We start from the raw sequence: 18,238 nt of genomic DNA, 5'->3' as shown, positions 1-18,238 counted from the left end.
CGATCCGTGACTAAACACATTTCAGTGTCAAGTCTGATCCTCTCATGATCAGTGCATTCCCTCAGTGCATACAGTATGCTACTCCCTGTACCTTGTTTACCAAAAGGTTTCTATGTACGTAGTGAGGGTGTAACATGTGGCCAATGTTTGACTAGATCTTACTGGGCTTCCTTGGAGAACAGTTTGTAAATATTTACAACCTGTTGTCCAGTAAGCTGGACCTTACTCTCACACCAGATTTTAATAGGCATTTCGCCGCTGTTGACCAAGGCTGAGGCCCAACAGGATTTACCCACTGTAAGCTCATCCCTGAGCCCAGTAAATCACCACACATCAAATAGGCTGCCAAGCCACTGATGCCACCGACACGCTGACATTGTCCAGCTGCAACTGTATAATTGTAAAGGTGGGATGGCAGGCTGACCATTATTTGTGTGCTGTAGCTTCCAGGCAAATGGATACGTACAGTACTGTATCAGCACTGAATCTCCTACTACACGCCATTAACTGTGCTGGCCTTGTTGGTGGAGATTTCTTCAGGTAGGTGCTAGCTATGTTAATGTAGTGAAACTAAGGAGCCTGCAAATATGCCTTCCAGTCAGTACTACTGTGGCCAAGAATTTCCTTGCAAAGGTCAGTGAGTGTGTGTGTGTGTGTGTGTGTGTGTGTGTGTGTGTGTGACACTGTGTGTGACTGTGTGTGTGACACTGTGTGTGTGTCTGTGTGCGCGCATTAGAGTAAAAGAGTGTGTGCACACGGCGGTCATACAGTGCGGTGGGACTTGTCAGGAATGTCAACATAGTCCTTTGTCTTGGCTGTCCCTGAGATGGGGAAAGATTTTGTTGACTTACGTCTGGTCTGCTGCTGTGACCTTCACCACGTACGCTGGAGTCTGAAGCTTCGGGATGTGAATTTTCTAGCTTTGACAAAGTCCACCTGTGTGCGCTAACCTTATGCGTCTTTGTAAAGGCCTCTGCGTGTGTTTGGGTGTGTGTGTGTGTGTGTGTGCGCGTGCATGTGCGTGCGTAATATAGAACTGGCCTCAGATGAGACAGTCAGGGCCAGATAGATGGAGCGATACATGAGGAGAGGCGTACCCTGCCTTCACGCATGCTGTATGAGCTCGTCCCTCCCTCCCTCCCTCCCTCCCCCTAGCTCCTCCTTCCTCTGCCTCCCCATCACTCACTCCCCTCATTTTATGAGAGAGGGAGTGCAATGCGCAGCAGGTCAATGCTGTAAAGCGCGGTGACAAGCTCTGTGCCTGTGTCAGCCCGCCACAGCTAAAGAGCAGGAAGAGCCGGATCGAGATGAATGCCTACTGCCATGTACTGCCGTGCACCTGCCCCGCAGGAAGACGAAGAGTGAGAGACAGACGTGAGGCGACAGGGAGGGAAGGAAAGGGGAAGGGCAACATGGCTGTGAGAAGGGCAAGCACGTTCTTCAATTCCCCAGGAATTTTAAGTCCAGGGCTTAAAATTTCGACAGCAGCTGCTCTTAGAATGCTAAAGACACTAATAATGTTATTAAAGTTTTACTGACATTTTGTGTCTTGACAGACGCTCATATGAACCGCATGTCTTAACAAGAGAAATAGCGAGTGCTTAATGAGAGCAGCTACAGTGTGACCTTTGTCAGCAGATGGCGGCCTCCATTTCTCACTGTATGCAAGTAATATACTCCCAAGGTGTCGTCTTTGACAAGTGAGGAGGGCTCAGGCCTTGAGGCAGAGAGACATGAAAGGATGAAATGACAGTGATAATGGATGGACGGAGGAATGAAGAGTGATCAGGTGTCATACAGATGGCCCACGGCCAGACTGATGGCGAATTAACTGAATGGATAGCAAGACAGACCAGGCATCGATTCAATTGAGAGATTTGTCTCGTTTCTGTTTGATTTGTGTTGTTTCTCAGAACTCTCAGAATTTTTTACTACAGCTGTAAAGAGTGAGGTTTGCCCCTGTACCTGCCCGAATGTTTGTTGTAAAATGCCGAGCGAGTTATAGTACGATTCCATTCTTCCATTCTGAATGTGATTGCTTCCAGCATTAGGAGCTGGGCCCTGGCACACATGTTTGTGGTGAGATCTGTAATGAACCGTCTACTAATAACAACGGATGTAAAAATTAGAGGGAAGGAATTAGGCGAGGGAGTTCAGTCACACGCACCCCCATACCACGCACGCAATTACACACGAATATATGAACTGCTAATTGCTTTGTGTGCTCCAATCCGTCCTTGTGTATGAGCCGATGCAATATTGAGGTGCTGTGGGTGTTTGCCTGGCTCATAACCGGAGACCAATGTGGCGTAGACAAGCTCATATATTAAGATAACCCCGAAACGGAATGGAATTGTATTTCCCCTGCGGTTCAAACGACTTCTGTGGTTGTAAACTGATAGTGGATGAGATTTTGCTTTAATGAAGCAAGACTTATTGTGCGCAATGCAACCGAGAGGAAGGTGTGCGTATACGCTCCTTCATTATTTGTGAGTGTGCGTCCGCACGTGTGTCCATTCTTTTCTTTAACAAGGTGTGTTGTTATCTACAAATGTGTGTGTTTGGCCGCGCTCTCACTGCAGAGGTATTGTATCACTATTACTCCTGCTAGCTCAGACTGTGTGTCTGAGGGCCGTGATTTATTTTGTCTGAAATAATCAAGTGAAAGGTTTTTATTTCATACTTGTCCCTGGCGTAATCTTTCTCAAGGTTGTGTGTGCGTGTTTGTGTGTGTGTGTCTGGGTACACGCTGTGAGAGTGTCATATTCATCTGTTTATTAGAATGTCCCCTAGTGACCTGGCTGTAATGAGACCTGTGGAGCTTAGAAATGATGGAGTCGAACTCATCAGGATGAAACTCAGAGAGAGAGAGAGAGAGAGAGAGAGAGAGAGAGAGAGAGAGAGAGAGAGAGAGAGAGAGAGAGAGAGAGAGAGAGAGAACATCGTATAGGAGTGGTAGAAAGATGTAGGGAAATTGGATCGTAGCGAGCACAGAGAGGGAGGTAAAAAAACGTGGCAGGCACAGCTTGTGGAGGTGTGAGCAAAAGAGGGAAGATGGCAGATGTGCTAAAAGAAGTCCTGTACAAGAGAGAAGGGAAGGCTGTAGAGGTGGAGAAAACTGGATAAAAGAACAGGAGGACAGCAGACGATGGCGTCGGGGAAGAGTTTGAGGACAGGAAGCTGCGGTGCCGGTCGAAGTTAACAAGAAAACTTCAACTGCAATAAATGAAGGAAGAAATGTTCTTTTGGCTTTTAACACTACATGTAATAGCCTTATGAGTATACACTGTAAAAAAAAAAAGGGTGTAAACTCTGAGACTTTATAAATGTAACCAAATGGACCCTTACAGGTCCATTTGGTCACATTTGTACACTCAGAGATACAGCTGAATAAATGAACACTGAGGATTTTACTGTCATCGCCGTAGTGTACGTGCTTGGAATGATTTAAGTTAACATTTCCATGCATAAAGAAAACGTTTTGAAATTGGTTTGGAGACTGCTAGCTGTGGAAATACAGTATGGCTGTCATTCCAATGACTGAATTAAAACATGTGTTAATAGACCTCCGAAGTCTGACGTCATTTACACATCCTTTGTTTGTCTACCTGGTTCGCAGTTTTCCACCCCCATTCTGAATCCCATAGACGTCTTTAATATCGCGTCAAATAAGAACTGTGTTCCAAAAATAAACAAATGACCCCGGCGGTTTGACTCTTATGGATATGAAGCATCAACTGACGGTGAGAAAACGATAATGTTACTTCCGCCGAATTAGTTACATTTTCGCCAGAAACGGACTGTATCACATATAAGTGACTGACTATCATAAACTATATAGAACCTCCTCCCTGACAATATCGCCGGGACAGTTTGTACATTTTTGGACCACAATTCTTATATGAGACGATTCTAAGATGACCCAATGTTATTCTCCATAGAGAAATTACTTCCGCAAACCTGGGGATGAACGAATCACGTCAGGACTTCGGTGGTCTATGGCATACCAACATTTGTTGGATATCACTGAAAATGTGTTTATGTGCTTTTTGGAAAAGGAGATACTTACAGTAGCTTTCTTTGATATTCTTTATAGATACCCTTAACGTCATATTAGATATTATAGGTAATGCATATACAATTGGAATTTTTTAATGTTTCCATTTCCTCCTCATGGGAAAGTGTATTCCTTCACATCCTCACTGGCAGGTGAGCCAGTAGAGACCAATTGCAGTAACACCACCTATACTGTAAGTGCATGGGGAATTTGGGAATTGCCATAACGACTAAATTAGGAGGAAAAGGGAAATACATAAATGGCTACTCAAAAATAAACGAAGACTAAAAACAAAAAATCCCCCAAATCTAAATGTTCACAGAAACCAAGACAGGAACAAAGAATAGGGATGGACAGATGTGAAGTGATGGAAGGAGAAAAGAGAGGAAGAAGGAAGGAGGTGGGCGGGGGAGAGGAGGGGAGGGGGGGCGTGGTGGGGGCGGGACGTGCGGTGGAGGGCTTTCTGGTGAGTGTCTGGTCCATTTGTTACCTGCGCCTGGGTAAATGAAAGCCAGCCTTCGCTCAGCCTCGTTAAGCATGATGCACTGCCTCCACCATTGGCACTGTGCTGATTAAAATTCACCCTCTGGAGCCGCTGGGAGTGGCTGGCTTGGCTGAGTCGAGCAGAGCCGAGCTGAGCGTGCACTCTTGCAATCCCAAAGCAAATGGGCTGAAAGGTCACGGCTCGACGACCCCACAGCCATGCGTTATTTATTTAGCCTTTTACCTAGCCAGAAAGGGAGGGGGCGGGGAGATATTCATTCGCGGCCATAGACATCAGTATTGTCACTGACATACACACACACACACACACACACACACACACACACACACTTCTTCCGTAGCACACTATGCAGTGCTGTCTCACACACCCTCTGCATCAAGTCTTGACAAAGGTTTCTCTTACCTTTTAACTCTGCTTTGAGCAAATGAAGACCTCATGAAGTTGTCAACACACAGTCCCACAAACACGCCCACTCTCCCCACCTTTCTCTCTGTCTCTCTCTCTCTCCACACCCCATGCCCCAGATCCTTTGCTCTTAGCCTTCTGTATTTACTAATCAGTGTCTGAATGACTTTGTATTCATGGCTTTGGCCTGTGCTATGTGACTTCTTTACTACTTATTTGTGTGTGTCTCCAGTTTACAGAGAGCAGAGAAGAAGGGGTTGAGGGAGAAACAGAAGTGTTCTTTAACTGTTTTTAAATCAAACTAACTGCTGGGTTAAAACATCATCATGACATAAGGAGAAGTGTTGGTGCAATAGAGACAAAAAGGGCGTACAATGTGGAACTCTTTCCATTAGGGGTGTTGGAAAAAATTGATTCATGTAAGAATCACTATTCTTATTATCAACGATTCAAAGTCAATTCACAATTTCCAAAAATCGATTTAAAAAAAATATATACATGTATGTATGTATGTATGTATATATATATATATATATATATATATATATATATATATATATATATATATATATATTTTTTTTTTTTTAAAGATAAAGTTACAGGAGTTTTTACTCTATGGTGTTTGTGATATGAAATGTAAGCTTACCATAAGCACAGTAAACATTATCAATGTCTTTTGACATATTCAAGGGCTTTTTTTAAACTAACTCCAGTCACTTTCAGTTCAGCACAGCTGAGGTGTGTGTGTCACTGTCCAGTGCTCGTTGACAATCGTTAATGTTACTTGCATCAAAGCAATTATGTTGTGTTTCTGCATCAAATAGAACTACACCTAATCTAAGATTCCATCAAAGCCACTAATTTTTACACAACCCTCTCTGGTATTATTGTCTCCGCCAGGCCAAAAGGCATGGCGAGAGAGTATGTTTTACCCCCTGTCCGTCCGTCCGTGTGTGTGTGTGTGTCCGTCCGTCCGTCTGTGTGTCATTCTGTCATTTTGTGTACAGCTAATCTCCGGCACTGTTGGCTTGATCGCAGCCAAACTGTGCACACACACTCCCTGGATGCCAGAGCAGAACCTCTGCCCCACATTTTTCACATAGGCCTGTTATAGCGCCACCAGGAGGCCGCTTTGTGTAAAACATATTTTTTGACAGTACTCCTACAGATTTTGCCCCAAAATCATGCAAATCGATACACAGTATCTCTATAGTCATTAAACGAAACTAGTCATTCAGATTTTTCATATTCCATCTTGATTGGCTAAAAATGGCTTCTAAAGTTTGGAGGAGTGCTCAGTTTTGAACAAAATGCCTCAAATCATGAACACAGCATGCAATTTCCATGACATTTTGCACGCACATTCCCATTAGGCCGAGGAAGAAATGCCACTTGAAAATTTTCAAATCAGCCTCATGGTGGCGCTATAACAGGCCCATTTATGTTTTTACCTATAACTGCACCGATCTGTGTAAAACTCTGTATGCGCACTCCCTAGAGGTCAAGGAAAAACCTTTGCCTTGCATTTTTTACTTCTGCCTTTTATAGCGCCACCAGGAGGCCGACTTATGTAAAACATATTTCTTTATATTACTCCTTCCGATTTTATCCAAATTTCACGCAAATCGGTACACATGATCTCTATAGTCATGTGATCAAGCCGGATGTGTTTCATTTTTCATATTCCATCCTGATTGGCTAAGATTCACATCTAAAGTTTGCAGTAGTGGCTTGTTTTGAACAAAATGCCGCAAATTATGAACGCAGCGTCCGATTGCGGTCAAACTTTGCACGCACATTCACACTATGTTGAGGAACAAATGCTACCCTTTTAACATTGGCCTGTTATAGCGCCACCAGCAGGTCTAATTTAGCAAAACAAATCATGAATGCAGTGTCCTATTGGCCTAAAAGGCCTAAAAAGAAATGGCACCCTTTTCACATTGGCCTATTATAGCGCCACCAGGAGGCCACAATAACCTACCTGACCTGGCGGAGACCTGTGCTCCGAGGAGCACTTTTTCTAGTTTCTTTTTTTTTGTTTGAGCTGTTGGAAATAGCTAGGCTACACTTGGTTGTTAAAGTCCAGATGAAAACAATATGACTGAAATAATTCAGATTAAACTGATTGGGAATAATTTTTTTATGAGAATCGATTTTTAATCGAATTGTGACCCCAAGAATCGAAACCAAATCGTGAGATACGAACTGTAGCAGAAGATTCACAGCCCTACTTTCCATGTCAATCTTTCCTCTTTATCACTGTATTTCAACAGGTGTGTGTGTGTGTGTGTGTGTGTGTGTGTGTGTGTGTGTGTGTGTGTGTGTGTGTGTGTGTGTGTGTGTGTGTGTGTGTGTGTGTGTGTGTGTGTGTGTGTGTGTGTGTGTGTGTGTGTGTGTGTGTGTGTGTGTGTGTGTGTGTGTGTGTGTGTGTGTGTTTCAGTCATGTTTGATCCCTGGAATTGTGGCAGCTGGAACTTTGCTCAACACTGCCTTCCTTTCTTATGATATACAGTAGTCTCTATCCGATCTCTGCTACACCCCGCTCCTCCACACCTCCCTCGTTCCGTCCCTCATTTTCGGTTCAAATCTCGTTCTTCTGTGCTTCATCTTTCTCTCCGCTCCAGCTCTACTCTTCTCTTAATCTCTTCTCAGTCTGTATTGTTGTTATAACACTGTCGTGTCTGCACTGTACCAAACCTCTCATCCCACCACCAGCCGCCCCCTACTCCTCTCTGTGGTCACACACCCTCCCCCTGTCTGTGCCCTGTCCCTCTTTATTCCCTCTCTCCCGCTGACTACCTATATCATTCCTTTTTCTCGTCTCTCTCTGTCTCTCTGACATCGTACTGTCTGTCTGTCTGTCTGTCTCTCTCTCAAGTCTGTGGTGCAGGTCCAGAGAGGTGTAATTGGGCTTCGCTCCGTTAGAGAGCTTCTGGGAGAAGAGCTTTAATCTTTAGTCTCGCTCAAAATGCAAAGTGAAGGCTGGAGGCTTCCAGCTACAGCAGGGATTTTGCCCCTACCACACACACACACACACACACACACACACACACACACACACACACACACACACACACACACACACACACACACACACACACACACACTTCATGAAGTGGATTAGTAGCAATATGATGCACAAGGTAACTCTTTGTTGTGGACTTCAGTGCTCACATAATTCATAAGTCTACCATATCAGTTGCTCAGTCCCCGCATCACACATGCACATGCTGTATTGTACTTGTTCAGCATATTGTTTGCATGAATACAATGTTGAATTATGCATACGGATACATGCACTCATCAGAAGCCTCATGTCTGCTTTCTGAGTACAGCCACTATACGGTAGGTGTTAGCACATTCCATATCTATTTCCCAAATGCCTATAGAGTGTGCCTAAGCAAAGCCAGTAAACCACATCAGTGCCACGGGGCCCTCCAGGTGCTGTGTGTGGACTATGTAATGAGTGTTGAGGTAATTGATTGGGGGATGTAATTAGTGGTTAGCTGTCATTGATTAATCACAGTCCGTCACTTCCAGAGTTGTCATCTCGTCTTTCACGTTATTTTGAGCATGAGTGCTCGCTCCAGTGGACATCGTCTTCAGAGCCGCTGGTGCCTGAGCTGTCACCACGTGTGGCCCGCAGCCCCTCCTCCCCCACGTCATCTAGTTCTCACTCTTTTTCCCTGCTTCGGTACGTGTAGAACTCTATCCGTCTTTCTCTCTCTGACTTTTGTATCTGATGTCGATGACGCACCCCCCCATCCTTTCCTTTTTTTTCTGCACCCTTTCTCCTTTCTCTCTCTCTTCCTTCCGCTTGTCATTATCATGTCAGGTAAAAGAAAACAAAAAAAGGAGCAGTTCCATGCTGAGACATAAGGCTTTTCCTTTTGTCATTTGCGATTAGCGCTGATTTGTCAAATTAGCCCACTTTAATCGTACAATTAAATGATTAAATAAGTTTTCTTCTGTAATATCAGATGAAACTTTTTTCTTTTCTTTTTTTCGTAAGCGACTCATCAGTATTCTATGGCTTGTTAAATAATTTCAGTTAATAGGATAACTCCAGTGCTAATCAGCAAAAATGTTTCCTCAGATGAGTTGCTGTAGGATCCCTGTGGTAAACGCTGAGCTGGAGGGAGGTTCTGCTACATCTCCAGATCGCTGTCAGATAACTGTGCTGCACTCTAGTAGTACATAGTGCTTCAAGATAGGCGGAAGAGATGGAACTGTGTGTGTGTGTGTGTGTAAAATTGGCAAAATTGGCCCAAAATGACGTTTACTTGTGTCAGTGTTCCTTCTAAATAATACACACCATTCAACCATTTTATATGGTGGTTCATCCATGTGCTCAGTCCCTATTAAATAAACAAATGTATTTACAAAGTAAAGCAATTAATTAATTAATTAATTACTCATAATTAATGACAATTTCATTAAGAGGTCAAACCAATACAGACATCACAACCACTTATTTCAATGTAAACATGTATTTTAAAAGATTCACATGTAATAGGACATTCTTGCTCAGAGCTTTTACAAATAAAATAATGTCCCATACTGTAAAAACTGAGAACGCTGTCTCGGAGCAAGATCAAAGGATTTGTAATTCATGTTATTCAATAGCATATTTTTAATACAGGTTAGGTATTCATACTAAATTAACAATTTGATAGTATTATTTCATCTTCAATGAGCAAGACTTTTGTGTCAAAGGAATTAAAGGTCCTTTCAGTGATTGAAGCAAATAAAAGGCTGTTAATTGACGTTTTACGGTATATAGAACGAGCGTAACCAAGGTTCTATGAATTCTGGGTTACCGCCAGAACGGACATTGAATGCTCAGAGCTTTTGCTTGACATGAAACAACATTAATCAAACTTGGCCTACTGTATGTACTGACCAAAATCCGTATTACTTCCTACACTACACACTACTTGTGTGTGTGTGTGTGTGTGTGTGCGCGCGCGCGCGTGGACAAAATTGATGGCCATAATTTGATTATACTGTAGCTTCATTCCCGATCCAAGGTATTTTATTGTCTAATGCATATATAATACAGCTGGTAACGATATTGCATGTAATGACATTCTTGTACTCCTCAACAGTGTGGATTAAAATGTTATAAAATGTTATATACCTGTATAAAAAAGAAAAGTCAAAGGGTTAGGATTATGTAGGTATGTATCTGTTAGGGTTGTGTTAGGGTATATGGCTATATGGTTAAGGTTAAGGTTAGGCATTTATCTGTTAGGGTTATGGCTAGGTGCGAGGGTTATGATTAGGTATAGTACGTATCTGTTTTGGTAAGACAGTGGTTCTCAAACTGTTGGTCGGGATCCCCATGGGGGTCTCCAAATTATTTTTGGGAGGTCCCCATATTATGTAATGATGTGCAACAGTGTGTTGTCTCAGTAAACAGTAAACAAACCAACATACAGTATAAGGGTATACAGGCTATCTGCACATTTCTAAAATAAGACCAACGCCTCGCGTTGTGAGCATGTAGATTTTCACAATATTTATCTGTGGCACTGAGTCAAACAAAATGTAATGCCTCAACCCTCAATTCCAAGTGTTTGTCAGGGTGGGGGGTCCCTAGTTCAAATATGATTATTGTGGGGGGTATTGGGGGGGGTCGCGGCCTGAACAGTTTGAGAACCACTGGGGTTAAGAGATACTGTAAGGGTTACAGTCAATGCAGTGTCCTCAAAAGTTTGCAAACCAACCTCTGTGTGAGATAAAAAATGCATGGTGTTTGCTCATGTGCACGTCTACGTGCACATGACATACACGTGTGTATGTGATTTTGTCTGATTTATAGACGGTACCTGGACACTGGGCTGATAGTGTCATGGAAACAAGCAGCGGGAAGGTAATAGTAGTTTGACCTTCTCTGGCACAGGTACAGTATGTGTATCTGTTGTGTGTACTGTGTGTGTGTGTGTGTGTGTGTGTGCTTGTGTGTGCACCCGCTTAGGTGTGAGGACAGAACAGGGATCGAAAATGCCTAATTTTGTCCGGTGAGCAGCGGCATGCCAGGGTGATATATGAGGTCACTCGTTCTTCAGAAGCCTTCGTCTCTCTCCAGTTTTATCAGGGACCCTGTTCCTGCAGCGCGCGCACACACACACACACACTGCACACACACGTGTGTGTGTGTGTGCAGTGTGTGTGCGCGCGCTGCAGGAACAGCACACACAGACACACACACACACACACACACACACACACACACACACACGTACACGTAGCCAGGCACGCGTATACTGTATGCTCACAAATGCGCTCATATTTGAAAGGTCAGAGTGAAGGAACATTTGTCCTTCAGTTTTGCAGTAAGCTTTTATTTGTTGTAGAATAACAAAACACCAGAAAAACATCATCTCAATATTCACCGCCATCTACTGTACTTCCTTTCTGTAATATTCTCAGAATTACATAACTCTTGCTTTACAAAAGAGTCCTCCGAGTCGACCATTGACAGTTCCATCAGCTACATTCCAGGCAGATGGTGTCCAACCTCACATTTCCACATTGACGTCTGTGAAGACCTCATGAATTCTTCAAATGGCCCGATTGCCATCGGCTCGTCCCCGATGACTCAGGTGGCGTGATGAGTCTAAGCTGGAGTCATAACGCATTCTCATCACTCTTGACCAAGGCGAGGGTGTGTGTGTGTGACAATCACAGGCTCTGCCTAGTTAAAAATTCCATCAAAAACCAAAAGCTGATGCTTGCCTTTTGTTTACGCACTGCTGTATTCCTTCCCTTTATTTACGTTCAATTCTGAGTTTTCATTAAAATGCAAAGGATTTCCCCCCCTCTCACTTTCTCTTTCGCAATCTCCCGATATCCCCAGCATTTGAGAATTATCTCAACTTCTAAGGCGTTATTCTCCTCCTCTCTCTCTGTTCCTCCCTCCTTCTCTCGCTGTCTCTTCCTCCCTTTCTGTCTCTCATCCTCTCCCTTTTTCCTTCTCTCTATATCTTTCTATCTCATCCCTTTCTCAACTGTCTTCGTCTTTCTCTCTTGCTCTCCCTCCCTTGTTCTGTTTCTCTCTCCCTCTTTCTGTCTTTCTACTCACCATTGTTAGGTGGATTCTGTATCAATTGGTGAAAAGATTTCTCTTCTATACTGGACTGATCATTCACACTGTTTCAATTAAATATAACTGTTCAGTTGGACTAGAGCCGTTGTTTACTTTTGGTGATTGTTCTCAGTGCAGCTGCCTGCACTGTGGCTGGTTTAAGCAAGAACACCTATTAAGGTTCTTGTTTAAACGAGAATCCAATTAAAAAGTTGATTATTTTTGTCTGAGAATCATGATCAGGAAGTAATTATAACAATTAACCTGCAACAAAGACAACATTGTATCATCAAATGGCACAGTGTGGGCGTTTGCTACAGTATCTGTCTTTGCGACAAACCGATACATTCAAAGCAGATGCAGTTTTAATTCTTAACTACATGAACTGTAGCGTTCCTATTTTGGAGCAAACATTTTTCAAACAAACAGTGAAAATAGCAGATCTACAAGCTCAATGCGTCACAGATTGACGCATTGTTGGATAGATTTGGTGTAGAGGGAAAAAGGAGCAAACCAAGTAGACCATGGAGGACCCCAGTTAATAAATATACAGAGTTTAAGTGTCAAAGAAAGGGCCATACTGTGTATATATAACAGCAGTAACAATTATGTTCACATTTGTTTACAAAATACAAATGCATCGGTGGCTTAAAGATTAGGGGAGCACTCTTGTGGGTTAAAGGTAGCCAATTGATCCCCCAGACTGGCAGGAAAAATCTGGGTGGGGTTAGTGAATGACCAACACTACCTCTCCCTAAACACCCACTGTTGAAGTGCCCTTGAGCAAGGCAGTCTGAATAACATTTCAGTTTTGCTTACAACCTAAATATCATTTTTTTCCCTCCACACTATTCCTGTGCCTTATTTTAGTTTTTGTCAGAAGTTATTTTTTTCTTTATATAGCACTTTTCAGGTTTCAGACATATTTGTTGCGTACACACTGTTTGGAATTATAGCTGATAAAACAGTAAGCCTGTGTTCTTGTAATGTGCATTCAGGGCCTTATTAAACACAAGAAATGTCATAACTATTTAAAGACGAGCTATATATAATAATAATAATAATACTAATATATATACTTATGATAATAATTATTTAATAATAATTACTACTGTATGTTTTTGTCACAGTATATTTGCATATACAGTACGTGAAATTTGTCCTCTGCATTTACCCATCCTATAATCACTAGGAGCAGTGAGCAGCCATTGTGCGGCGCTCGGGGAGCAATTAGCAATTAGGGGTTAACTCATTGAGTGCCCGAATTATTTCTGGCTATTTCTGGTCAGTGTTATTGTTATTTTATTTTTTTATTTTTTTCAAAGTAAAAAAAAGTGCTTAGGAAGCGAGATACAGCCTTTTTCATTTATAAGTTAAACAAGAATTATTATTATTTATTTTTTTACTATTTTTTTCAAAAACACGTGAAACACGTGATTGGCACGTTCCACCATAGCGGTAAAACACGTGAAACACGTGAATGGCACTCAATGAGCTATTAACTAAGAGTCTTGCTCAGGGACACACATCGACACATTGCTGGCCTGGCCTGGAATCGCACCTGGGACAACCAGGGCCTCTGGCTCCCCAGGCGGCTCACTAACCACTCAGCTATGGCCGCCCCTAGCTGAGATGAAAAATATGTTTCAGAACATATCCGTTAAATAATTATTAGCAATAGGGCAAAAGTCTCTAAAAATCCTATCTTGATTACTTCCCGTCAATCACTGTCTGTGATTACATCAGCAGGAACTAACCAATTTTATCCTATAGGATTATGAATCAAATTATTCACCTAGTGATTCCCATAGCTCAATGTTGCTCCACACACAGCTGATTCATTATGGAGACAAATACAGGGCTGCTACTCTGTTCTGAATCTAATTCATGATGACGGCTGGATGGTGCATTACAAGCGTTCTCATTTTAAATTTAAACAGTACGCTAAAATATCTATCTGAAAATATTTGGGGATGAGAAATAGGCAATGCTGTGACACAATGTGATTTGGCACTGCCTCTCTCTCTCTCTGCCTCCCGACCAGGCAGTGTAGTTGCATTTAGATCCCATAGCCCAGGGGAACAGGCCGGTCGGCTGAGATTGTGATTGGCAGCAACACGCCCATCTTCTGTTTCTACTAGGAAATATCACAACAAAATTTGCAAAAATTTGTTTCAGCTCGACTTAGAAAATGACACTGTACAGATTGCACTGATTGAAATGAAGGGCCGGACCTAGCACAATTTGCATCATAGGCAAGCTTGCTATGGCAACCCCTGACTGACCCCCCCCCCCCCCCCCCCCCAACCCCTCCGCAGCCAAATACAGATCAATTTGGGGCCACTTACATGCAAATATTTGAGAACCACTGTCCTACCTTTATGCTCCCCCTACTCATTCCCCTGATTTTTACACTCACGTTTTGGTGCATGGTCGGTCTGTACTTGGCTACTGAAGTGATATACGGTATGTTTTAAGCCGAGTCCACATCAATGATTTGCAACTTTCAACCACTTGCAACAGAATCCTAAAACTGTGGTTTGCAACGATATAAAACTGGACACACCCAGGCACCAAGCCACGACCGATTGCCGTTTCCAAAGCAACGGTATTGTCACAGTCCCTCCGGGATATGGGATATAAACAACAGACTGGACAGTGACAGATGGTGACAGACACATCAAGGAACAGAGATAGTTTACCGTTTGCATAGCACATTAACCTATTATATTATATGCTAAAAAAATATGAAATGGCTGTACGCTCTCCTTTCCTTTCTCCCATTTGCTTGCTCTATTTTTCTCTCTCCCTCTCGTCAGGTGTCAGGTGTGTCCGTGTGTGTGTGCGCCCGTGTGTGTGTGTGTGCGTGTGTGTGTGTGTGTGTGAGAGATTAGTGTGAGCAACATGTTTGTGATCAGAAATACGTTGCAATTTGTTTGTGATTAGTCAAGTTGAATGACTTGTGACTCAATGAGCCGGCATGCGACGATCTGCAACAGGGTAATTCGACTTTTCTCTGCAACGTCTGCAATGGTGCTACGTCGCAAATCATTGATGTGGACTGTGCTTAATAGACACATGGAGGACACTGCATGGTAGTATACACTTTACTCAAAGGTTCATACTCCAGGCAATACCCCTGACCATTATTGTATCCTGCACTGGCCCTTTTCGTCTGTCCGCATCAGGTTTTGTCTACTTGGGTGTACACATTAGACATTACACCTCCCTCCTTAGCCTGAACAAAGCTCATTTAATACCCCCAATTAGCAGGATTAGAGAAGACATGGCTGCCATGTAACCGTCTCTTCTAGGACTGGACCTTTTAAAAATGTGTATACTTCTACGGTTGTCAAATGATCCCAGCTCTTTTAAGAAGGAAAGCACTTTTGGTTATAAATAGCTCTTAGTTTTCCCTTCTCTGGAGAAATAAGCGAGCTAGATTGAAATTCACTACATTGCAATGTCCTCTTGAGGAAGGGTGTTTAGGTGATGCTGATGCCGGATATTAAAGGCTACCAAATTGCCTCTGTAGTCACCTGTGGTATTGGTTTAGAGAGGACCCTGTATCTACCTGGTTTACCTGCTTAGAGGCTGCCCCAGTGGCCCCTATTCCTCTTCAAAAAATTATGTTTAAAATAAATGGGTTTGCCTTGATGTAAAGGGCAAGAAAACTATATAAAAAACAAGAAGGCTTCTTCTCTCTCCTCACACCTGTCCACTTAACCACTTAAGACCCACTTTATACTTATACTGGCAATTCAAAAATAGCAGATCTACATGAATCCTACATTGTGAGCTTGTAAATCAGATTAAAAATATTTTCTAAAAGGCCTGCCCAAAATAGGGACACCAGGGTGAAGTGATTAAATTCAGAATTTTCCCCTAATTTGGTGGACCCCATCTTTAAGTACTGTGGGTGTGATAGATGGCTGATAGAGAAGTACAAGGAATAACTTTTTCATACATTTACATTATTAATTTTACCACTTGTGTTTTTAAGTCCAAAGGGTTTTCTCTTTCGGCTGTGGAGAAGGCTATTTTAAAGATTACACCCAGAAAACGTCAATTACAACTACAACTAAAACTATATTTTATAGACCCCTTAACAGACGACGTCACACTGATAAGAACCAGTATGCGTGCAACCAGTATGCGCGCAATGAAACCCATTCTATCAGCTAGGACGCGCCTCACCAGCCAACACACAAGAGGAGGTTGGGATGCACTGAAACCAGCGCACCCCAAAACAACAGGTTGAGAATTGATTGTGTGAAACAATCACCTGTGCATCCAGTCTCAATGTTGGTAAACAAATAATTGGTCTATAGGGGCCTCAAACAATTATTTATATGGTTCATGTCAGGTCTCTCTGGGAATCTGACTTTGGAGAGACGATCCTGGATGATGAGTGGGGCAGTGTTTGGTCAAGCTCTTCAGGTTGCTTATTTATTCACAGTTATAGACCGGCTTCAGATTACTCTTGTGAAACATAACAAGTTTAATCCTTTCGCTCAAAATCCATCTGCACCTCTGTCTCAAAATACTAAAGGGTCATATTTCCTGGTAGTACTGTATGTAAACAAATAGATATTATATGCATTATTATATCCTTGAACATATTTTCTTCTGATTCTTCACTGATTCTTGATATACTTTTTTTAGTGCAAGGTACAGTATGTGATTTTCTCGAGTGGATTTCAGGCTGGGATTCGTAGTGTTATGGAACTGAGCCCTTTAGAAGCTATGCTTCTGGCTCAAGGACAAACCTCTATATTGGAGATGACAGGACCCAGGTTCTATTAGGATTGGTCTTGAGGTTTGCAGTACCGGTTGCCAGATGGTAGCAGATCTAACAGTCCATGGTTGGAATGGCTGAGGTCCTTGATAATCCTAATTTTCGTTGACACAATAACTGGTGATCCTGGATGGAGAAACTGACAAACCCCCCAAAAATGTGTAAACTCTGCCAGAAGATAAAATTGCCACAATTTGGCCAAAATTTCAGTAACATATGAAGAGGCATCTAAAAATCAAAGAGCCAAAAGCTATTTCACTTACATCAATACGGGGTGCCACAAATGCTACAAATGTCACTGTTTGTTGCAGAAATGTGATTTTATTATTTTAAAGATCATAACATAAGAAGTATTGTATATAAGCAACATGCAGTTGAACACAATATAATATTTCATTGGACATCACGAGCCTTGGACACACCAACATTGAAGGACCTAATGTACTTGAATGCTATGAGCAGACAGAGCTACAAGGTGAACAGCATAAAAAACTGTAATTTTGTAAATGTTTTCCACTGCCTTGTGGTTTACTAGTAGTCTCTATATGTGTCCGGGTAGCTCAGTCGGTAGAGCTCTCGCCTTTGGACCACAAGGTCATGGGTTTCGATCCCGGGCACCGCCAACTCAGCGCATGAGTAGCACGACTTGGGTGCGGCAAGTCGTGCGGTAATTACTGGGAGCTGATGAGTGTGGTGCTCCACCTCAGCAATCCATCTCCCAGGGGTCTAGCCCATTGTAACGGGGACAGACTCCCGCGTTATTGGCTGATACTGACAATAAGCCTTTCCCACCTTACTTACTTATATGGTTTCAGATGTAAGCTTTTCGCCAAGCCCTTTAAAATGAAAGTGAAACTTACCTGAGACAAAGTCCCCTATCCCCTTCATAACTGCCTTTGAAGTGAATATAGATTCTATGGCGGCTTTCTGTCTTGCAAAATTGGACTTGGAGTAGGGTGGTACTGTACTATATATCACCTCCAACTGTACTTGCTTTGGCAATGTAAACGTATGTTTCTTGTCTAATTCTCCGTAACATACTCACTATGGGATATCAGCGCCCCCTGGCGTTGATGCAGAGCTACATACCATAAACTCCCGGGCCATTCATTGGCTGAGAAGGGTATGTCACGTGTCCGGTAGACCGGAAGAGGTATAAAACCTCTTTCGTGACGTGGCTCATCCCCTTTCGCTTCTCTGCATGGCAGATGCAACAGCTCAAGACATACCTTAATAATAACAAACGTAACTTTGATCAGGACAGAAACCAGCTTTAGCCCACTCGGTGGTACTTGTACTAACCAACGGGTTTTCCTCCTATTAAAAAAAAAAAAAGTTTTATTATTTCCGCTCCCGTGGCTATCTTCTGTTTCTTTCTTT

Source organism: Gymnoscopelus braueri, assembly GCF_963280865.1.
Source record: "Gymnoscopelus braueri genome assembly, chromosome: 13".
Classification (NCBI taxonomy): Eukaryota; Metazoa; Chordata; class Actinopteri; order Myctophiformes; family Myctophidae; genus Gymnoscopelus; species Gymnoscopelus braueri.
This window is presented reverse-complemented; position numbering follows the sequence as displayed.